The sequence below is a fragment of the Pseudonaja textilis genome, chromosome 8, assembly GCF_049901715.1.
Source record: "Pseudonaja textilis isolate UNSWEBS1 chromosome 8, rPseTex1.2, whole genome shotgun sequence".
Lineage (NCBI taxonomy): Eukaryota > Metazoa > Chordata > Lepidosauria > Squamata > Elapidae > Pseudonaja > Pseudonaja textilis.
The window spans coordinates 39231619-39252208 of NC_141997.1; the positions used below are offsets into that span (position 1 = coordinate 39231619).

The following is a 20590-nucleotide window of genomic DNA, read 5'->3' on the forward strand; positions in this document are numbered from 1 at the left end:
ATTGCCCAAAAGATTGGGGGGGGGCACTGATCTAGACCACCTGTTATCATCTGTTACCCTAGATGGATGGATGGATGTAATAGCAACCAGGATGATTAGGGGACTGGAGACTAAAACATATGAAGAACGGTTACAGGAACTGGGCATGGCCTAGTGAAGAGAAGGACCAGGGGAGACACGAGAGCAGTCTCCCAATACTTGAGGGGCTGCCACAGAGAGGAAGGGGTCAAGCTATTTTCCAAGGCACCTGAAGCCCAGACAAGGAATAATGGATGGAAACTGATCAAGGAGTGCCTCAACCTGGAAATAAGGAGAAAATTTCAGACAGTGAGAACAATCAACCCATGGAACAGAAGTTGTGGGATCATCATCACTGGAGACTTTCAAGAAGAGACCGGACTCTCATCTGTTAGAAATAGTGTAGGGTCTCCCACTTGGGCAGAGGTTGGACTAGATGACCTATAGTTATATATATAGTTATAATATGTTATGTTATGTTATATGTTATATTAGGGAGGAAGCGTTAGTGACCTAGAGAGCCAATATGGTGTAGATCAGGGGCATTAGGGTTTCATTAGGGCCACATCAGGCTGTGATTGACCTCAGGGGCCCCTGGTGTAGACCATGATCCAGTTTCAAATCCAACATCATCCATGGAAGCTGACGACTGACTTTGGACCATTCACTCCTTCTCAGCCCCTCTTTCCTCAAATCGTTGTGGCTGTAAAGAGAGAAAAAGAGGGAAATGCTATGTATGCTACCTTGAGTTCTTACTGCATAAGGAAGATAATGGATCATAATGTAAAAACGTGTAAATTAACCCAGATTTTTCTTTGCTCAAATGACTCTCAGGGTCTGGTCCTTAATATAGATATGGCTTATGGTAGTATTCCCCCACTTTGGGCCTTCAGAGGCTGAGGATTTTAATTGCCAGAATTGTAATCCCAAACACTTCTAAAGCACCACCTTGTCAGAAAGTTTTCCCTCGTTGTATCTAAGCACAGCGAAACACATCCTGGCATCATCTGTTGTCTGCCATTTGTCTATAACTGGGGTCCCCAAACTTGGCAACTTTAAGACTTGTGGACTTCAACTCCCAGAATTCTCATAGCTGGCAGGAAGTTGAAGTCCACACGTCTTTAAATTGCCAAGTTTGGAGACCTCTGCTCTATAATGTTCACATCATCTCTTCACCTAAGAGACAGATGTATGTAGTCCATAGCAACACCTGTACCAGCTGTTAAGGGGTGTTCTTAATATGGAAAATAATTGGAAAATGGGATAGTGGGTAAAGGTGCCTTTCATGGGGCCATAAACAGATGCACAAAGAAGCAATTTAGTTCCAGAACATCAGGATGGGATCTAGTGGAGACCAACGTGGAACAGAAATTAGACTGCCAAGAATGTATTTTATGCTGAAGTTCCAGTTGAGCACAATCTCTCCTCTTGTAAATTATTACCGACCATTGTAAGGAAATAAAAAGAGTGTTGCAACACACACAGTTCACTCTAGTCAGAGAAGTTGGGAAAACAGAAAAGACACAACACAACTGCAACATTCTTTCCCGGAGCATGAAACTTTTTTTTTTTTTTTGAAGTACTCCAAATCATTTCTCATTTATGAACAGTGCAAATGAAGATTTACGAGCGGGGCAATTTACAGCCTTGGATTGAACAGAATAATTATACCTTGTTAGCAATTGGGCGGGGGCAAGGGGGGAAGCAATGATTCCTTCCTGCAGGACTGGGCAGGCAAAGTCAATTGAAAATCTAGCCACTGTCCATGTTTGCCTTCAAATGCATTTTGCCCGCAGCTGTGCTATCCTTCCACCTAATTTTTGTCTAGAAATTAGACATTATTACAATTGGATGGTAGGAAGGGCCGCTCCTTGTTACGCCTTGAAGGAATCCTTTCAAGCATTTGGTTGTATAATCCTTGGTGGAATCTGTCAAAATCTTCCCTTTCTATTTATTTCAGGACGTATAATTTACAGAATACTGGAAGTTGGTACAGTGAGCTGTTAGCATATTTTTGTTGTTGTTGTTGCAACATACAAAAAGCCAGGTGACCACAAGATGACATCAAAGAGTTGTTGTTTTTTAAAAAAATTCTTTAACTCCTTGCTGCCATCTAGAGCAGTGGTCACCAACCAGTGGGCTGGGGACCACTGATGGTCCATGAGAGAATTTTGGTGGCCGCAGAGAAATGTCACCCCCAAAGCAATTAATCCAGGCTGCACAGGAACACAAGGCTGTACTACCCACATGGCCCGTGGAAACACAAGGCTTGCGTTGCTTGCATTGTGAACAACACGAGGTATGAGGGGAAGGGGGAAAGGGCAGAGGGGGCAACTTGCCCCACTCACCCCATGCACCTCGCCTGGCCACCGGGCTGCTTCTTTCTTCTTTTGCTTTTGGCTGCATGCAAGGAAAGCAGCAAAAGTCTTCCTTTCTGTCCCCCAAAGTCTACCAGAAATGAGTCTTTGGGGTCCTGCAAGGCATCTTGCTCTAAGAGGCTGTGCCGGCGTGACAAGTCTCACAAAGACTCATTTCTGATGGAGTTTGGGGGAGAGAAATAAAGTCTTCTGCTGCTTCTGCTGTTTTCTTTGCATGAAGCCAAAAGTCTCTCTCTCTCTCTCTCTCTTCCCCTGAGAACAGAACTGGAGATGGTATCCTGTGATCCCAAATAAAGAATGATTGATTGGTAGGAAAACGGTGTGGGGAATTTTCCTGCAGACTTTTTTGGGGGATTTTCCCAGGGTCTCTGGTCTGTGAGATTTAAAATTATAAGTTTGGTGGTTCCTGAGGTCCAAAACAGAGGTGGTATTCAGCAGGTTCTGACCAGCTCTAGAGAACCGGTAGCAGAAATTTTGAGTAGTTTGGAGAACCGGCAAATCCCATTTCTGACTGGAGATTTTACAGTATCCTTCTCCCACCACGCACACCAAGTCACACTCACAGAACCGGTAGTAAAAAATTTTGAATCCCACCACTGGTCCAAAAGGTTGATGACCCCTGAGACTTGTTCCTAATTTTGCAGCCCAGATCTGGTAACCCTATTTATATATTTGATTTTTATTATTGATTATTAGCCTGCCAGCTGAAGATTCTCAATCAAACTGTACTTCAGCTGCATGATAAATTTATATTTATTGGGTTTTTACAGCTAGTTGCCTCTTCTGTTTTGCTTTGAACCTTCAAGGATGATGGTTTGGGGAAATCATTTGGGGAAATTCCTTCTAGACCACCAAAAAATATTATTAGCTTTGTTTAATTGTTCAACTTTGCACAGAATTCCTCAGATATTTCAGCGGAAGAGAAAAACACAGTGTATTAAAGAGCTGTGATAACAAGTATTGGAGATAACAGCTTGGCTCTGAATTATAAAATTGATGTAGATTCTTAGTAAGTGCTTCCATTCAGATTTTTTGGCAGACTGATGGAAATAGTTTTGCTACTGCTTGCTCTGTTTCTGCTTTTGTTTTAGCTTCCCATAACTTCCCCTTCTTTAATTTAAGAAGGTTAAGAGAAGGAAAGCTTCTTCCCACCCACCCACCCCCACCCACTCCTCTACAGCTTCTTCCATCCTGGCAATGCCTGAGAAATGTCAGGTGGGACTTAGAGAAAAGGATCCAATCTGGCTAGGTCACCAGGACCAGAGGTTTAGTCTTCTGAGCTTTCAGATTCGTGCTGGAGCCCATCCTCAGGGAACTTGCCTCCAAAAGTTGTGAATTCTCCAACACTGGACGTTTTAAAAAAGAGATTGGACAACCATTTGTCTGAAATGGTATAGGGTTTCCGGCCTGAGCAGAAGGTTGGACTAGAAGACCTCCAAGGTCCCTTCTAACTTCTATTCTATTCTATTCTATTCTATTCTATTCTATTCTATTCTATTCTATTCTATGCTACACTACGCTATGTTATGCTACGCTATGCTATGCTACACTATGCTATTCTATTTGTTAGGATTCCGGTGATTGCCCTAATTGAATCATGAGCCTCGAGCCAAGCTTCAAAAGAAACCAAAATATTTATTAGGAGCAACATGTCCAGCATTAACCTGTATGAAGCCAACTCGGAGACATGTAATTTACTATCTATTCTATTCTATTCTATTCTATTCTATTCTATTCTATTCTATTCTATTCTATTCTATTCTATTCTATCCTATCCTCTCTAACACACTCTGCTAGATAGAAGTTCCCTGAAGATGGGCTACTGCATGAGTCCTAAAGGCTCAGAAGATTAATCCTCTGGCTCCGGTGACCAACTCTGATTGGATCCCACAACATTATCCTGAGACGCATATATTCACCTTCATTCAACTTGGAGAAAAGCTTGTAGCTGATATCCTAGGATAAATAATAGGCTTTTCACACAGACACTATATATATCCGCTGTCAGCATTCTGTGACTCAGTATGTTTCCCATTTATCCCCCAGAATAGATTTTGGAAAGATCACAAGTAATTAAATGGGATCAGGTGAGAAGAAAGGTTATGGAATCCCCCAGCTCTGATCATAAAAATCCAAAGTAAGCTATGCTAAGCAGTATGAACACTAAAAACAGCAAAAATATTACAATGGTCGGACTATGAAGATTCTCAGTCATTGAGGTTAGAGTTGTCTTGAAGTTGAGATGTAGCAAGTGGACTTTTCTGTTTGTTTGTTTGTTTTGTCGCTTGTCCAAGTTGCTAAAAGAAAAGAAGTCCAGTTGCCATGACTCAACTTTCAGGCATTAGAACTATAGAGGCATTACAAGATCCCTTGGAAACTCTTCAGGGGTTCCTCAGTGAGATGATCAACCAAATGTCCTCAAGGAAAGTTTGCTCACCTTTAATTGGCCTTCCCTAGAATCATGGAAAGTACCTGACAAACTTGGCCTAGTTGTAGAACAAACTATTGGCTAGTGTGCTTGAAATACTGAAATCCCACAACCATTTCTTCTGTCTTGTAAGGAACCATGGCGGTACAGTGATTAGAATGCAATACTATAGGCTAACTCACTGTTCACTGCCAGGAGTTCAATCCTGACCAGCTCAAGGTTGACTCAGCCTTCCATCCTTGTGTGGTCAGTAAAATGAGGATCCAGATTGTTGGGGATATGTTAACTCTGTAAACTGCTTAGAGAGGGCTGTAAAAGCACTAGGAAGCACTATATAAGTCTTGTTGCTATTGCTATTAAACTATTATTTAACCTGAGCTGTAATAAAAAAGAAGTAGCTGCTGGAGAATGTACTGTCTCTTTATATAAGTCGGTCTCTGACTGCTGTTTATAGGCCGTCTGGATGAGGGGACCTCCTTCAGCTACATGTCCTTGTTGGTTCATCTTATAGGTTTACAACTTTTCCCAACTTTGGAATTGTTCATACATGCTTATGAACCTCTGTGGTGAAAAAGTATTTCAGAAACATTGATGGTTTGCAAACCACTGACAGAGTTATACTTTGTAATTACTATTAGGTTGTTGATGTCAACCCTAAAGCCATTTTTCCCTGGCACCTTCAGGGCTGCCCCAACAGAGATGAGTCAAGCTGTGGGAACGGGAGGGAGGAGGTAGAAATAGATGGGGGGGTTGTAGCCATAATAAAATTTGTTCCTCTGAGGACCAAGGACTTTTCCACCAGGTGCAACGAGAAGTGAGATCTGGGACCAACTGACTCTTGGACTGTGACCTAATTGAACCATGTGATGGGCAGGGGAAGGAAAAGTTTACTTTTAATTGGGGGGGAACCTAAGGGATGTTTAGAGTCGGGTGTTCAGACCAAAGCTTCCTGGGACCATAATTAAGCACATGCTTAGTTAAAACAACTCTTGTTTTATTTCAGTGCTGGGAATTATGTTCATTCCCAGCCTGTAATTCCCAGTCCCTCGAGATAAGCACCCACCTTTATCTCCTTTGAATTGCTGCCAACAACTAAAGTGCCAAATTAACTGTAAAAAGCCAAACAGAGTACAAAGTCCACACAGAGCTTCAAGGTTTAATCCGAACAGAGCGAACAAAGTTGCTTCCTGCAAAGGTTCCTGTCCCTTTGCTCCTCCTTTATGTCTTACAGGAGAGCCAATCACCTCCAAGCTTTACTCCCAAATCGCCCCTTTTGTCTTAACTGTTCCTGCCTTCTGGCAGCTCTGTGCACACGTGCACCGGGAACAGGCTTCCCTTGTTCCTCTGCCTCGCTGCTGTCAGATTCTGGAAGCTCCGGAGACAGCACAATACTCCTAGATGGTCCTGGTTCCATCTCTGTATCAGACACATGACCCTCATCCAAGTCCTCCCCAGATTCCCAGACTGGCCCGTGTTTCTTCCCGCTGTCCGACTCTGCTTCCATCTCCGCAGGCTGTCGGCGGACCGCAAGACTGGGTTTCCCCAGATGTGCCAATATGACATGCCTAATAAATCTATACTTTGAGGAATATGCTTGCCTTTGAGTTTTGGTCCCATTGGGTGTGTTACTTGGAACCCTGACACTTGATATTAATTTATTATCTGCACTAGCTCTACCACGTCTAGGATGATGTAAATGTTCTTATGTTTGAATAGCAGTCTTTATATCACGGAGTTCCAAGCAGCTCTTTGTGGCCTTTTATTGACACAATTTCATCCTAAAGGTAATGAAATGTTGTTCCTAATGAATGTGGAAGAGTTTTGTTCTGGCAGGTAGAGGTTTCTATTCTGCCAGCTTAAAATTGCAGGTCGAAGGAAAGCTTCTTGTTTGTTGAAACCAAGCTGTCAGAGGACTTGATAAGAGCAATAATTCACTGTTGGATCTGGCAATTTGTGGTTATGAATCCAGAGACATAGCCAAAAAAAATGAACAAAGAATGTTCAAGACCAAAAAAGGAATATCTAAGTATCAGTGGAGTTCAAAATAAATTTCTTTAGGATGGTTTTACAAAAGGTGCCAGTTTCCCTCATCTCTCAAGATATCCTTAGATCTCAATCAAAGGTGAGGTTAACAGAAAACCAGAAAGCACTGTGAACTGCAGATGGTATAGTTCCTTAGAACTGCAGGGAAATCTACTGCATTTCAACTTTTGGAAAATCCCCTGTGTGCTTGTGTTGCAACTTGTGTGTGCTTAAAACAGGTTTCTAGGTGTTATGGATGTATATGTGAGAGAAAAATATAGGTGGCAAAACATAAAATATCAACTGATAGAAATAGGACTTCCTTCAAGTATGGGTAAGACTGGGGTGCAGATCCTAGTTGATTTTAGTGGGACCTAGTCCTCATTATTGTTGTAAAAGGTAAAGGTAAAGGTTCCCTTCACACATATTTGCTAGTAATTTCTGGTTCTAGAAGGCACTGCTCGTCTCTGTTACAAAGAGCCAGCGCTGTCCAAAGATGACTCCATGGTCATGTGACTGGCATGACTAAACACCGAAGGCACACGGAATGCTATTCCACCAAAGTGGTTCCTATTTTTCTACTTGCATTTTACATGTTTTCAAACTTCTAGGTTGGCAGAAGCTGGGACAAGTAACAGGAGCTCACTCCATTACATGGCACTAGGGATTCGAACTGCTGAACTGCTAACCTTTCTGACTGACAAGCTCAGTGTCTTAGCCACTGAGCCACCGCGTCCCTCATTATTGTTGTACTCCACTGCAAATTTGCTATAGGATAAGGCAGTGTTTCTGAACCTCACCAAGGTTAAGATGGGTGGACTTGCTGGCTGGGGAATTCTGGGAGTTGAAATCCACCCATCTTAAACTCGGTGAGGTTCAGAAATACTGAGATAAGCTACGTTGAATTTATATGTATATGTATACATATAAAATCCAAGCTTAAATCTACATTCCACTACTGTGTTCAAAGACTTCCATACCGAGATTGAGGAACCATATAGCTCCTTTTTCTTTCTCAGGACTTCCAAAAACAGACCAAAATGTGTGTGTGTGTGTGTGTGTGTGTGTGTGTGTGTGTGTGTGTTATGCACAGTCTATACGGATTGTAGAATTCAACTTATTTTGGCAACTATTAAGCAAGGTCAGAATCTATATAACCTCAGGAAATATGGAAATAGAGAATGTTAAAAGTCAGGTTGCGTTGGGTGGAATTTCCCCTGCTTGCATTAATGGATGATTTATTCCCAGTGCAAATAGCAGCATGAAAGGAACGAATTTCTCCAGAACTCTAGTAAAGAACACAAGATTAAACTTTAGTTCCTCCCATGCTGCAGCAGTCCTCGTAATTATTAACTCATTCCCAAGCTTTTATTTATATGGTCAAAAGTGTGTGATTAAATTGGGTTAACTCCGTGTTTGATTTGTTTGACAGTGGCACCAAGGTAAAAGATGGAACATAAGAAGAGCTACGAGCAGAAATGAGAGCTTTCTTTCTAAATGTTGTCAATTCACCTCATTCTTCACCTGTACCTTTGCTGCCATTTGTATCTGTGGCCTGGTTATGTGGTGGTTTTCAGATAAATGAATAATAGACATAAATAAATCACAGGCTTCAGTAGATCTCCTCTAGCAAGGTTGAAATTAATACTTCAGACAATATATCACAGTGGCGGGATTCAAAACTTTTACCACCAGTTTGGTGGCTGTGGCTTGGTGGGTGCGCTTTTCACGCGTGCATACACTTTTGTGCCATGCAAAGCAGCTGTGCTTCAAAAGCAGAAGATAAAGGTGACTACGGGAGCCCCGACAGGTGGGTGGGCCCAACAGCAGAGTGGCAGAGAGAACTGGTTCAGTCTCCACTGCTCATCGCTGCTACTGGCTTTTCGGAACTGGTTCAAACCAGTAGAATACTACCACTGATGTATCAGGGAAGGAAGGTTTCATTTTTAAAAAAGGATGAGTCTATCGCCAAAACTTCCTTGCAATGTAGGAATTAGAGAAATAAGACAGAATTATAATTGATAAAATATTATTTCATTAAGCTTGTAAACCCAAAAATTATTTATCTTCTGCGATTACATTTGCTATTTTTTGCTGAGAAATAACCAGCATTTTGATAAAATAGTATGTTAAGTTTGCAAACCCAAAGTTAAGTGATTCATCTTCTACAGTTACATTTGCTGTTCTTGATTTAGAAATAACCAGCATTTATATTACACTTTTCTGAAGAGCTCAAATAATCTCTGGTCGCTTCAACAGTGAAATGGGTGGTATATAAATTTAATAACTATTACAGGAATCCTCTCCACAATATGCCATCTTGCTGCAGGAGCAAGCGACAAACAATTTCATGGTTAATTTTCAGAAATACCTTCACATGTGGGTGTCAATTTTGATACTGAACTTTGAGCATTTGATGTCACTGACCCTCTCTTTGGGTGTTAACTCAACATATAAAACAGATAAGAAAAGCCTTTTAGACTGTATAGAAAACATTCAAGCCTCATCCCAGAGCTAGTTCTCATAGTGGTTCAACGCATCAAGATAATAGCATTGTATTACTCATGATCCTGACTAGTCCTCAATAATTAAGAGTTAAGGAATGTTGGTTCATAAATCCTATCTCTGACCCTTTCCTGCTTGAATTTGCCCAGTTCTGTTTTAAAAGCATTTGAATTGAAGGAAAGATGCAATATACAGCTAAGAACTAACACGTTTATTTTCTTGTAAGGGTCCCAATTTTCCCATATTTAATTTCAGTGGAAGATTCTGATTTGGACTGTAAAAATGAAGGAATCTCTTTCCTCATTTTCCACACCATGTCTGACTTTATTACCTACCGTATTCTTCAAAATCCATCCCTATCTATCTATCTATCTATCTATCTATCTATCTATCTATCTATCTATCTATCTATCTATCTATCTATCCATTCATAAATACATACACACACACACACCCATCTCTCGTCTCTCTCTCTCTCTCTCCTAGCTATCTAGCTATCTACATTCAACTAGTACTTAAAGTATTCTTTTGTTCTCTTTCTAAACTAAAAACAGCTCTACATTCCCTTGTCTTGCCTCATAAGAAACTGCTCTCATTGGTTGTCCTTTTCTGTAACATGAGAGTAGATCCATAGATGGGTGGAAGGATGGATGAATGGATGATTTCCATGTTGTTTCTCTTTTTTCCCCCTCATATTAACTCCTTGCTTCTCCATTGTTCTTATCTATCCAGACACATTAATGGAATCATGGCATGAGCCATGGTTAGAATGCAGTACTGCATACTAACTCACTGCTCACTCCAGGAGTTCGATCCTGACCAACTCAAGGTTGACTCAGCGTTTGATCCTTCCGAAGTCGGTAAAATGAGGATCCTGGTTGTTGGGGTCAAGAGGCTGACTCAGTAAACAGCTCAGAAAGGGCTGAAAAAGCATTGTGAAGCAGTCTATAAGTCTACGTGCTATTGCTGTTGCTTTGTATTAGTCTGAATGTTCTTCAAGGCTTCTTTTCATTTTATCATCTCATTGAAAATAGGGACCGCTTCTCTATGGAGCTTTGTCAAATTGCCTCTTTGCCAGCAGCTGAGGAAACTGAAGCATTTCACCACTGAAAATGATAAATCACACGCTTGCATGCGATGATGTAGCTAATTCCGTCTCTCACTCAGGTCCACATTGAAGACAGTTTAGACCAATTTTTATATTTCAAATATCTCAGCACAGTGTAGTAGCGGTTTTCTGAATGATTGGTCAATGATATTCTTTATTAAGAAATATAGTGTGTTTTTAATGCACTCACGATAGAAGCTAGAAATCGAATCTGCTTAATTTTGTGAGTTTTCAACTCCATTCAGTTTTGTTTCTATTCTACTCAATCCAACCCTGGTGAGATTTTTAAGGTATATAATGCAGGATCGTGTCCTGATTTTTCTTAGTTAAACAAGCTCTTTGGAACAGAATGTTTGTTTGTTTGTTTGTAGATTTGCCTCTAGAAAGATTTAGAAATGCAAGTGGTTCAATCAAATTTCTTATGCATCAAGCACATTTTATCTGTGACATAGCATGGATGTGAGAATGGATGTTGAGATCCGGATTGTAATAAATGGGAAATGGAAGATGATAGTTTTTCTTTTTAAAAAATGTTGTTTCCTTCTTATGCTCTGTGGAAAATTCTTCTATTTTCCAATATCATATTTTGTGGGTGGGTAGAGGGGAGATAGGAACAACTGCAGTCAAAAGTTATTTCCATCAGTATAGTGTGCATAATAAAAACTAAAATCACCTTCACCCTGTTTTAAAGTCCTAATAAAACCCAGACACCTTTGAGACACAATAATGCAGTTAATATAACTGTGTGGTTTGTCCCAGAATGTAGTTAAATTAAATGCACATATGGAACTGGTATGAACAGGAGGGAAAAATGTTATTTTCACCATTAAATGGTTGCAAATGACACCCACTCAACCACATGCTGCATTACGCTAATTAATATAACTGAAGCAACTGTTGACATATTGGAATAGAAACGTGGATTTTTGAGGCATCTGTTTTGACATTCAGACACTTTTTGAGGGCTGAGAATATATCATTGACACACAGAGTAACAATTGCTTGAGGAAATATATCTCGCTTTCCTACTGCATCCAGTTAAAAATTACTGCAGAAAATCAATGAGAAGCAAATAATTAAATATAATATGGTTTTTCTGTAGGCAGGGAACAAAATATAGCTTGTTTAAAGTTCAAAATTGGGAGAGATCAAGTTGTTAAAATTAAATATTCTTCTGGCTCACAGCTTAGAAAGTCAGTAAGTTCCCAAGAGGTTGCTTAGGCATAGATTCCCGAGATAGGTTTTAGACTGTTAAACAGTTATTAAGTACAAATATACAATATTGAAATCTGGAGTTTGCGTTAATACTAAATCCAAAAGTTTTCCTTCCTTCCTTCCTTCCTTCCTTCCTTCCTTCCTTCCTTCCTTCCTTCCTTCCTTCCTTCCTTCCTTCCTTCCGTCATGCCCCTGTCGGCATCTGATTCTGAGGGGTAGGCCAAGCAGCTGACAGGGATTGGGAGTGTGGCTTTGGTGGCTGTGGAAGAAACTGGGGAAGGGCAAAGGCCAGCTGGGCAGAGCAGGGGAGAGGTAGAGCAAGGGAGGAGGAATTCAGAGGAAGACCCAGGCCCACCCCCTTTTCATCCTAGGGCACACAGGTAGGAACAGAGAAGGGAGCAAATGAGTTGCATGGCTTACAGGGGAGGAAAGGGCCCCGATTCCCTTCATTAGCTGCAGCTGGGAACACAGTGTTTAAAAAGGGAGAGTGGGCACAGCAACTTGTTGGAAGCAAATCTGAGTTATCTTTTATTGTCAAGGCTTATCTGGGTTCCTGGCATCTTCCCAACTGTGTGTGTTTTGTTGGCCTTTGAAGTCTGCAATTCCTTATTCTGCCCTGTCCAGTTAATTGCTGCAGTGTGGCTTGTGTGGATTTTTATTTACAATTTATATTGCTTTGTTTTTGGACTGAATTTCCTCCACTTAAATAGTTTTTTTCTTCAGCTGAAAGTAACTGGACATTGGGGGCAAAGTTGGAGGTATTAAGGGACTTTTTTACTTTTGTGACTGTGTTGCCTTTGTGCCACACCCCGGGTCATCACATCTACCTTCCTTCCTTCCCTCCCTCCCCCTATTGTGACCACCTGATACTTGCAATATTAACCAGTGTCAGTTCTATGAACTTGATGTTATTTCTGCTTTAGTCATGTTCTTTCCACCCGGAGAAATAGAAGTAGATAGATTATAAAAGGGAAATAAAAGTTCATATTTACAGTTACTAATTAGGAAAGCTATTTCACCAATAGGTCATTCATTAAACGCTTATGTAGCTGATTATATGAAGGCTTGTTCTTTATAAATAAGTTGACTAAAACTTAATAAACTCATTGTTCATTGGATTGTTATCTGGACAGTCAGAAAAAAACGGGTCATTGTGTAAATGTCTCTTCCCTCCCCCCCAATATATCCTGTAATCCCCTCCTGCTTTCTACCTGCGTTTTTCAGATAGGTGCAGCTAGAGCAGGCAAGACACACACACCCCTGATCAACAACCAGGAAATAATTAGAAACACACACAAATCACTTCCAGCCAAACACTGAAGCGGCATCAGGTTGTTTTGGAATACACAAGAAACCCAATGAATTTAAAGTTATCAGAAAAACTTTACTGGTTTACAAGTTACATTTGCTCTTTCTCATACACAAACACAAACTTTTCATCTTACCTCCCCAAAGGGATTCTTTTTTTTTTTTTTTACAAGATTCCTGACTTTTGTCCTCTCTACTTATGTCCCTGCATCACCTTTTATCTCCCTTCACTTTCTCCGTCATAGGTGGACCTGTAAACTGAAGATGTCTGGTAGAGTGTGCACTCTTATATACGGCAGGGGTGGGCGGTAAATATGGCTGGCTGGCTCAGGGATTCTGGGAGTTGAAGTCCCCAGATCATAAAGGTCGTAATGAGGCCATAGTTGCTCATCCCTGCTGTACAGTGATTCCCTGGGTAAACTCTGAAGTTATTTTTCTTATCATCCCCATTAGCACTTCTGCAAAGAAGTGTGAATTGTTTTGGACTGAGGGAAGAAGACAAAGCAAGAAAGTCTCCAAGGTGACTTCCTAGGAACTTAAGCCATTCAAATAACGGTCTGGTTATTAACGAAATAATCTCATTGGACTGAGTTCATTATGGTATCCGATGTATTGCTTTTGACTTATCCTGCTTATGTGGCTTTTAAGTTATGGATGGTTATGGCTCATCTTTGTGCAGCTTGATTAGAATTGAACCAATTGTGATTTATGAAAACCACAGTGAAACTATCGTTAAGAGCGAAAGAACCTAAGTGATGTTTTCCTCTTTGTTCTGTATTTGCTTGCCCGTTCTTGTGAACTGACACTGCCAGGAGATAATGATTTTCAGAACGATTGCAGCCTACATTTTGCCAGAACACTTAATCTAGGTTGGAGGACTGAAATTTTACAGCCGAAGTTTAGCAGTGGTAAGCAAATGTAGAAGAGCATGCAAGCAGCTTTTGAAGGATTTCAATGATGCTTGAATCAAATGTCAGCTTAGCCCAGCTAGAGTAAGACATTTAAGGTTGTGCTGCTTCGATTTTCATTAGTATAAAAGGAGAGGAGAGAGTGAATCTCTGGGAAACTTTCAAAATTGCTGTTACAGTGACTGATCTCCGGTAGATCAAGCCGTATCTGTTTTCTGATCTGGTCTACTTTGAAGATTTAACATGAAGGAGATGATAAAAACCAAGTTCTAGAAAATATTTTTCACAGGTCCAACTAACCTAATCTCAAATGGACAAAGGAGTAGCTGTTGGTGGGGTAGCAGGAAGGAGAGGGAACAACAGAATATACGATTGCTTACATAAAAACATCAATATTTGGCTCCTTTATCTTCTCCTTATAGGGACAAGGGACCAATATTACTTCTTACATGGAAAACAGAACCCATATTTGCATAGTTATCACTAATATGTACAAAAATGATATAGACATGTACACACTGATAAGGTTAAAATTACAACTTGTTCCACTTCACAGCAATATACTGGGAGCGGAAAAATCTACTCATTTCCTCTCCTTTGCAATTTTACTTCTGTTGTCATCAAGAAAAGACCCAGACTTCTCAGAAAAAGCTTGCCTCTGAAGCCAAAATACATATAGACCTAAGCACCGAACATAAATTCATCAGTGTGGGGGTCCTGAAAGTGCATGATTTTCCTTAGCTGTTTATGTTCACTTATTTTTCAAGGTTGTTCTAAACTTCGTTACAAAGCTGTACCTTCTGACATGAATGGCACATTAGGATTTATTGATTTTGTAGCTATACATTTTATACCTGAAAAGTCATGTGCCCTTAATTCTACTTATTCCATCAACATTCTGCTCTATAAGTCACTTTAAAAATTTATCCTTTAGTAATAATAATAATTACATTTCATTTCAACCATTGCGTAGTCCAGACCCAGCGGGGAAATAAAGAGAAACAAAAGAAGCAACCTGAAGAGAGAGAGAAGGGGGGAAATGCCCTTAAAAAAATCAAGAAATTGAAAATTCATGTCATTTCTGAAAAATTGTGATTATTTTTTAAAGTTTTCAAAAACATACAGAAAAGCACAAATATAGAAATTATAATTTACATGTAGTTACATGTCCACAAACCTCAATTTAAGTAAGATCAATACAAAGGTGAAGACAGAATTAAATGTTTATTGTAAGAGATAATCTGTAAGTAAAAGCATAACTTTTTGTATCATGGCCAGAGCAATTTTATATAGCCAGAAGTCTTCAAAAATTTGTAATGTTTGATGCCAACATGGTTAACTTTCTTCTCCAACTGTTTGCAAGTTAGCTATGGTACCAATTTGGTTTTTCCATTTGACTGGATTGAACTGAAACTGGATTTTAAATTTGCAAAGAACAATTTTACGAGTGGGCTATTTAAGATGGATGCTGCTTCAATCTCCAATACAGATGGGAAGTCTGGATGAAGAATTCAGGTTTATGCATCAAGGCCCTGCCTGTAGTTATGATAAAGCACCTCAAAAACCTTGTTGGTCCATTCACTTGTAGAAATGGATGCAAGTCATGAAAACTAAAGATCAGGTTTAAATATTTGTGTATTGTCACTATTGTATTAAATGCATTTTAAATTTAATCCAGTTTGTAAAATTTAGTTTAAATAAACATGTTAAAATCTATCCTTAAAATAGTCCATTGCCTTTTATTAACGCCTCTTTTATTAAGAGATGTAATGGCTGGAAATATCCAATCATTATAAATTTAACATACACCATGCATTCTTGTGACAAATTACTATTTATGTTGCTTCTTGCAAAGAAAACATACTGTCTTAGCCTTAGCAATTTTTGTTTTCTTAATAGTTTGCTTTGCTTTCTGAGAAATTGAATATATTTCTCTTGAAATAAATTCATTCCCACACTGAGGATTCAGAAAACCAACAATATTACAGTACTGCATGATTCATAGGCTTTAAAAAAAGTAGCTAAAGCTATCATACAAAAATAATGTGATTTCAATTTCAGGGATGCGAAGTTGATATGAATGCAAATTTGCATTTTTAATTGCTTAAAAGGAAGATACAAAATGGTCTCTTCTCACTGTTCACATTCCTGTTGTGGTTTTTGTTGCTTCTTTTTCTCCTGCTGCACATATAAACCTAACAGTAACACAAAATGATGTATTTTTCTCTGCATATGGGCAATAACTGTAGTCTTTCATATAATACCTGCATCTTTTGCTAACTAGGGTATATTTCATTTAATATGAAATCATAGTATAGAAGAGAACGTTAATTATTCTTCGCCAGTGCATTGCTCCAATAACTGCTTCAAACTGAAGCAAAATTATGCCTATGAAATTGCCCCAAAAAAAGTCCAAAGGTAAAAGTGTTCAGTTCATTTTGTTTACAAAAGAGGTGTAGAAAAGTTTTTTAAATGTAAAAACTGGAAGCCTTTATTCAAAAATCCAAATAAAATAAAATAAAAATCAGAAAACAAATTATGCAGAGGAGGGAGTGGGAAGGAAGAACAAATACCAAAGAATTCAAGGAAAAATACATAGGAACTCTTAAAAAGAAAAAGAAAATGTTTTCATTCAAACCAGGAATGGGCGTTTGTTCTCCAAGTCTTAGCACTTTTTTTTTTTTTTAAAAAAATAATGCTTAAATAATAAAGACTATCAATTGCAAACCTTATGCATACAATGGATACAAGTTGATATAGAATTCAGGGAAGCAACACGTATTTCCCCTAAATGTTATATGAAAATGTAAGAGTGGAAGAATTCAAATTACAAAATAAAGGTGCATTTTCCCACTCCCAAAAATACAGAGTGATTGGCAGGAAACCAAAAGATGAAGCTTATTACAACCATATGAGAGGTCACCTCTCTCCATAGCAGAGTGCTTAGTCCCAGAGATGTTTAAGGAAGGCGTAAATACGTTTATTCTTACTGCCTAGGTATATATCTCTTAACTCAAGATAAGCATCGTTGTTGTGAATATGACTATCTCAAGCGCCAAACTGCTTACATTTCTGCAGTCAGGAAAAAAGAAAGAAAAAGAACCTACTGGGAACTAACTCGCCTTCGTTGGCATGAAAAACAGAACAACCTTTCTAAAAGCTGGCTTATTATTAAAATCCCTTAGGTGAAGGCCTTCTTGTAGCCTAACAATAATGTAAAGTGATATTCCATGTTGAAAAACCACACTGTCCTTTCAACTGCGCCGTGTTGCAGATCTTCTTCACTGTGAATATTCCCTTTGCCAAAAGAACACTGGCTGGAATGCCTAGAGAAGATGCATTCCTAGTCTTTAATTGCACATATTATGACTGTAGGCAGATGGCGGAATAGTGAGACAAGAGATATGCTTAGCAAGAAAAAGGCAGAATCAGGTTAGCAACTTCCTTATGCTAAACCTTAATGAGATGATAAATGCAAGAGCGAATTTAGATTTTCTTCCCCACCCCCCCACGGAAATGGGACCCAAATTCATCCTTCAGTCACACACTTAGAATATGCCCTTGTTCAGATCCACACATTATTCTTTTCGCGTTATAGATGTAAAGCTTTCTTGTGGGGAGGCTTATGCTAATCAAATCATCCAGCTGAATTAGCCATGTGCAGTTCAATTGATGAGAAGAAGCTTTTAATTTGCATACTTCTTTTTTTTTCCACTCCCAAATATCTGTAACCTGAACAGCTACTAGTCTGATGGGGCTACAGCCCATGTTTCTCTGTCAAAGCAAAATTGCATTAAATAATGTGGGAAGAGCTAAAGAACACCACTCCTTCTCAAACTGACAACTAATCTTGTGACTCTATTTGTATTTCTTCTCTGGTTTCCTGCAATTATGTAAGATGGTAGCAGGGCAGCAACAATCCTTCTTATTCACTTAAGCTAAGAAGAGCAAACCAAATGTATGAAGCTGTAAGATATCGGCAGCTTAATGCTTTCTTCATGAAATCAGCTCCTACCCGGATTTCAAGATGGCGATGATTTAAAAACTCCATTATACGTTACGCCATTATATTGCCAACATCTATGAAGAGGGTAATTTTACACAATTAAACCACGAACCCCCCCCTCAGAAAGTGTACTGGGACAATCTTGTTCAGCCCTCATTAAAAAAAAAAAAAGCTTTTCAACACATATTTATGGAGATACAAATTGTATGATTAAAAATGTTCTAATGTGCATAATCAGATGAATGTAATATACATCCCAGCAGAGTCCCGAGAAGTTGGTACAAGTTGCCTGCGTCCCCCCTCAAAAAAATCATTAGACAAACATAATGGATAGTACATAATACTGTGAAGAACAGTTACCCCTTTAAAATATTCCAGATTCAAACATGATTTTAGTTAAGTCTTACTGTATTCAGCTGCTTAGCAGACTATATGCATGGATTTTATTTTTTTAAAGTTCTTGCTGATTAGCACATATATATATTGTATATGTATACATGTGCAAGACAAAAGGCAATGCTTAATATAAATATTGACTAGAATGAACAGAACGAGCACTTAAAGTTTGAACCATTCTGTCATTCACTAAGCTGCAAAAAGGATCCTGCTTCAGATACAGTAGTCATCTTTCCCTATTTGTCGGAAGGTAACTGGTAGGCTGGAAGTTCACATTTGATAAAGAGAAAGGAATGCCTGGTTGCTGCAGCCTGTGAATGAAAAAAAAAAGCAAGAGTTACATTTCAGCATACGTGAACTGGGCTGAGCGGATGAACAAGAATCCATTCCTCTTGTCATATCTTGCAATGAAAGATGTTACTTGATTACTCAAATGGTCAAGTATGTACAAAGAAGCTTTGGGAAATCAAGACTACTCACTAAGTCTACAAATCATAGGCTTTTCATCCTCTTCTGTGAGTGTCAAAATAGTTTTTTTTTTTTTGTTAAAATAAATCTCTTTGGAAATACCAACGCTATCAAATGCTTGATCAATTGGTACCACTGTTAAGAGTTTTCAGCAGCAATTCAGCTGGAATATCCACCCATCAGGCATGCTGAATTTTGCAGGCTTGAATTGAATTTGAATTGAATTGAATTCTTTATTAGCCAAGTGTGATTCGCCACACGAGGAATTTGTCTTCGGTGCAAATGCTCTCAGTGTCCGTAAAAGAAAAGATACATTTGTCAAGAATCATCAGATAAAACACTTAATAGTCATAGGATACAATAAGCAATCAAATATACTAGGAAACAATCAATATAAATTGTAAGGATACAAGCAACAAAGTTACAGTCATACAGTCACAAGTGGGAGAGGACGGGTGATAAGGAGTGATGAGCAGATTAATAGTAATAGTAATGTAGACTTTGTAAATACTTGGACAGTGTTGAGGGAATTAGTTGTTTAGCAGAGTGATGGCATTCAGGGAAAAAACTCCCCTTGTGTCTAGTTGTTCTGGTGTGCTGTTCTCTATAGCGTGGTTTTGAGGGTAGGAGTTGAAACAGTTTATGTCTGGGATGTGAGGGGTCTGTAATATTTTCACAGCCCCCTTTAAAAAAAACATTTTTCCAAATTGCCACATAATTCCTCTGTCTAAACAAGTATCTAGTATCAAAATGCTAAATGTTCTCTCTTTAGGCATCTAGAATTATATGCATGCTTTTAAATTGTTTGTAATACATTTATATTGCAATTTTCATTTTGATTTATAACATGAAGTACTCTGAAGGCGGTTGTCACAGAGCTGGCTATTACAATATTTAAAAATAAATTCACTGGAGTTAATTAATGTGAAGCCATAATAAATGAGAAGGCTACAACTATTTATCACCAAAGTCTTCTAAGCTAATAACTGATAGGAAAATGAATTGATTTTAAATATTGTTAACTGTTACACGTGGGAAATTTATCCATGGTTGTTCTCTGTCCCATCTTATATTTATAACTGTATCCATTTTAAGGTTTTCTGTGACCTTAACGAATATCATATCATTACAACTTCCAGCCTTTCCTTCATTCTCTCTTTTCCATAAAATATTTGGTTAATCTTCTCAATTGTAACTAAGGCTTAAGGATGTGTAAAAGCATTTGCACCTTTCTTAACTCGCCTTCATTTTGCCTCTCTCTCGCTCTATTATAGGATTTAAACTCCTTGGGAGAATTCATTAAGTTGCTTGTTTAATTTGTTAAAACAGCATACATGTCAATGTCACCTGAGTTGTGATCACATCTGGGCAGAAACAAAATAATTCATAATGACTATTTTGATGTGAAATAAAAAACAGTGAACCACGGTCACTATGACAACTATTAATAAACTGAGAACACTGTGCTTCAAATCTCACTTTGCCACAGAATTTCTAGTTGACATTTATTAAAGCTGTCTTCAACTTACAATGCATGTATCACAGATTGAAATAAGTGAATAGTAATACTGGATTTGTATTACTGTATATGTGGCCTTATGTGTCAAGTGCTGTGAAATCTGTAAGAATATGTAAACGCTTTTATAATGATTAAATTAAACCCTTAAAATTATCCATCTATTAAAACTCATCACCTCCTTTGAGATTTAAGTGGAATACACTTTAAACTTTTCAGATATGAAAAGGGTATTTTAGGAGTCTGATCTAACCTCACTATGAAAATATGAAAGAGTGAACGCAGGTCTATGGATGAATCCAACAGAAAAAAAT

At 38.7% G+C, this 20590-nt stretch overlaps 1 protein-coding gene across 2 annotated transcripts in view; it reads right to left on the reverse strand.

Annotated features, from left to right (window-relative positions):
* Positions 1 to 14965: 14965 nt before the first annotated feature.
* NDFIP2 (Nedd4 family interacting protein 2) overlaps positions 14966 to 20590 on the reverse strand; it is a 39743-nt gene continuing 34118 nt past the window's right edge. For both annotated transcript variants that reach the window (XM_026705287.2, XM_026705288.2), the window contains one exon: positions 14966 to 18603. The gene's annotated coding sequence lies outside the window, so the exon portion shown is untranslated. The remainder of the gene's footprint in view (positions 18604 to 20590) is intronic.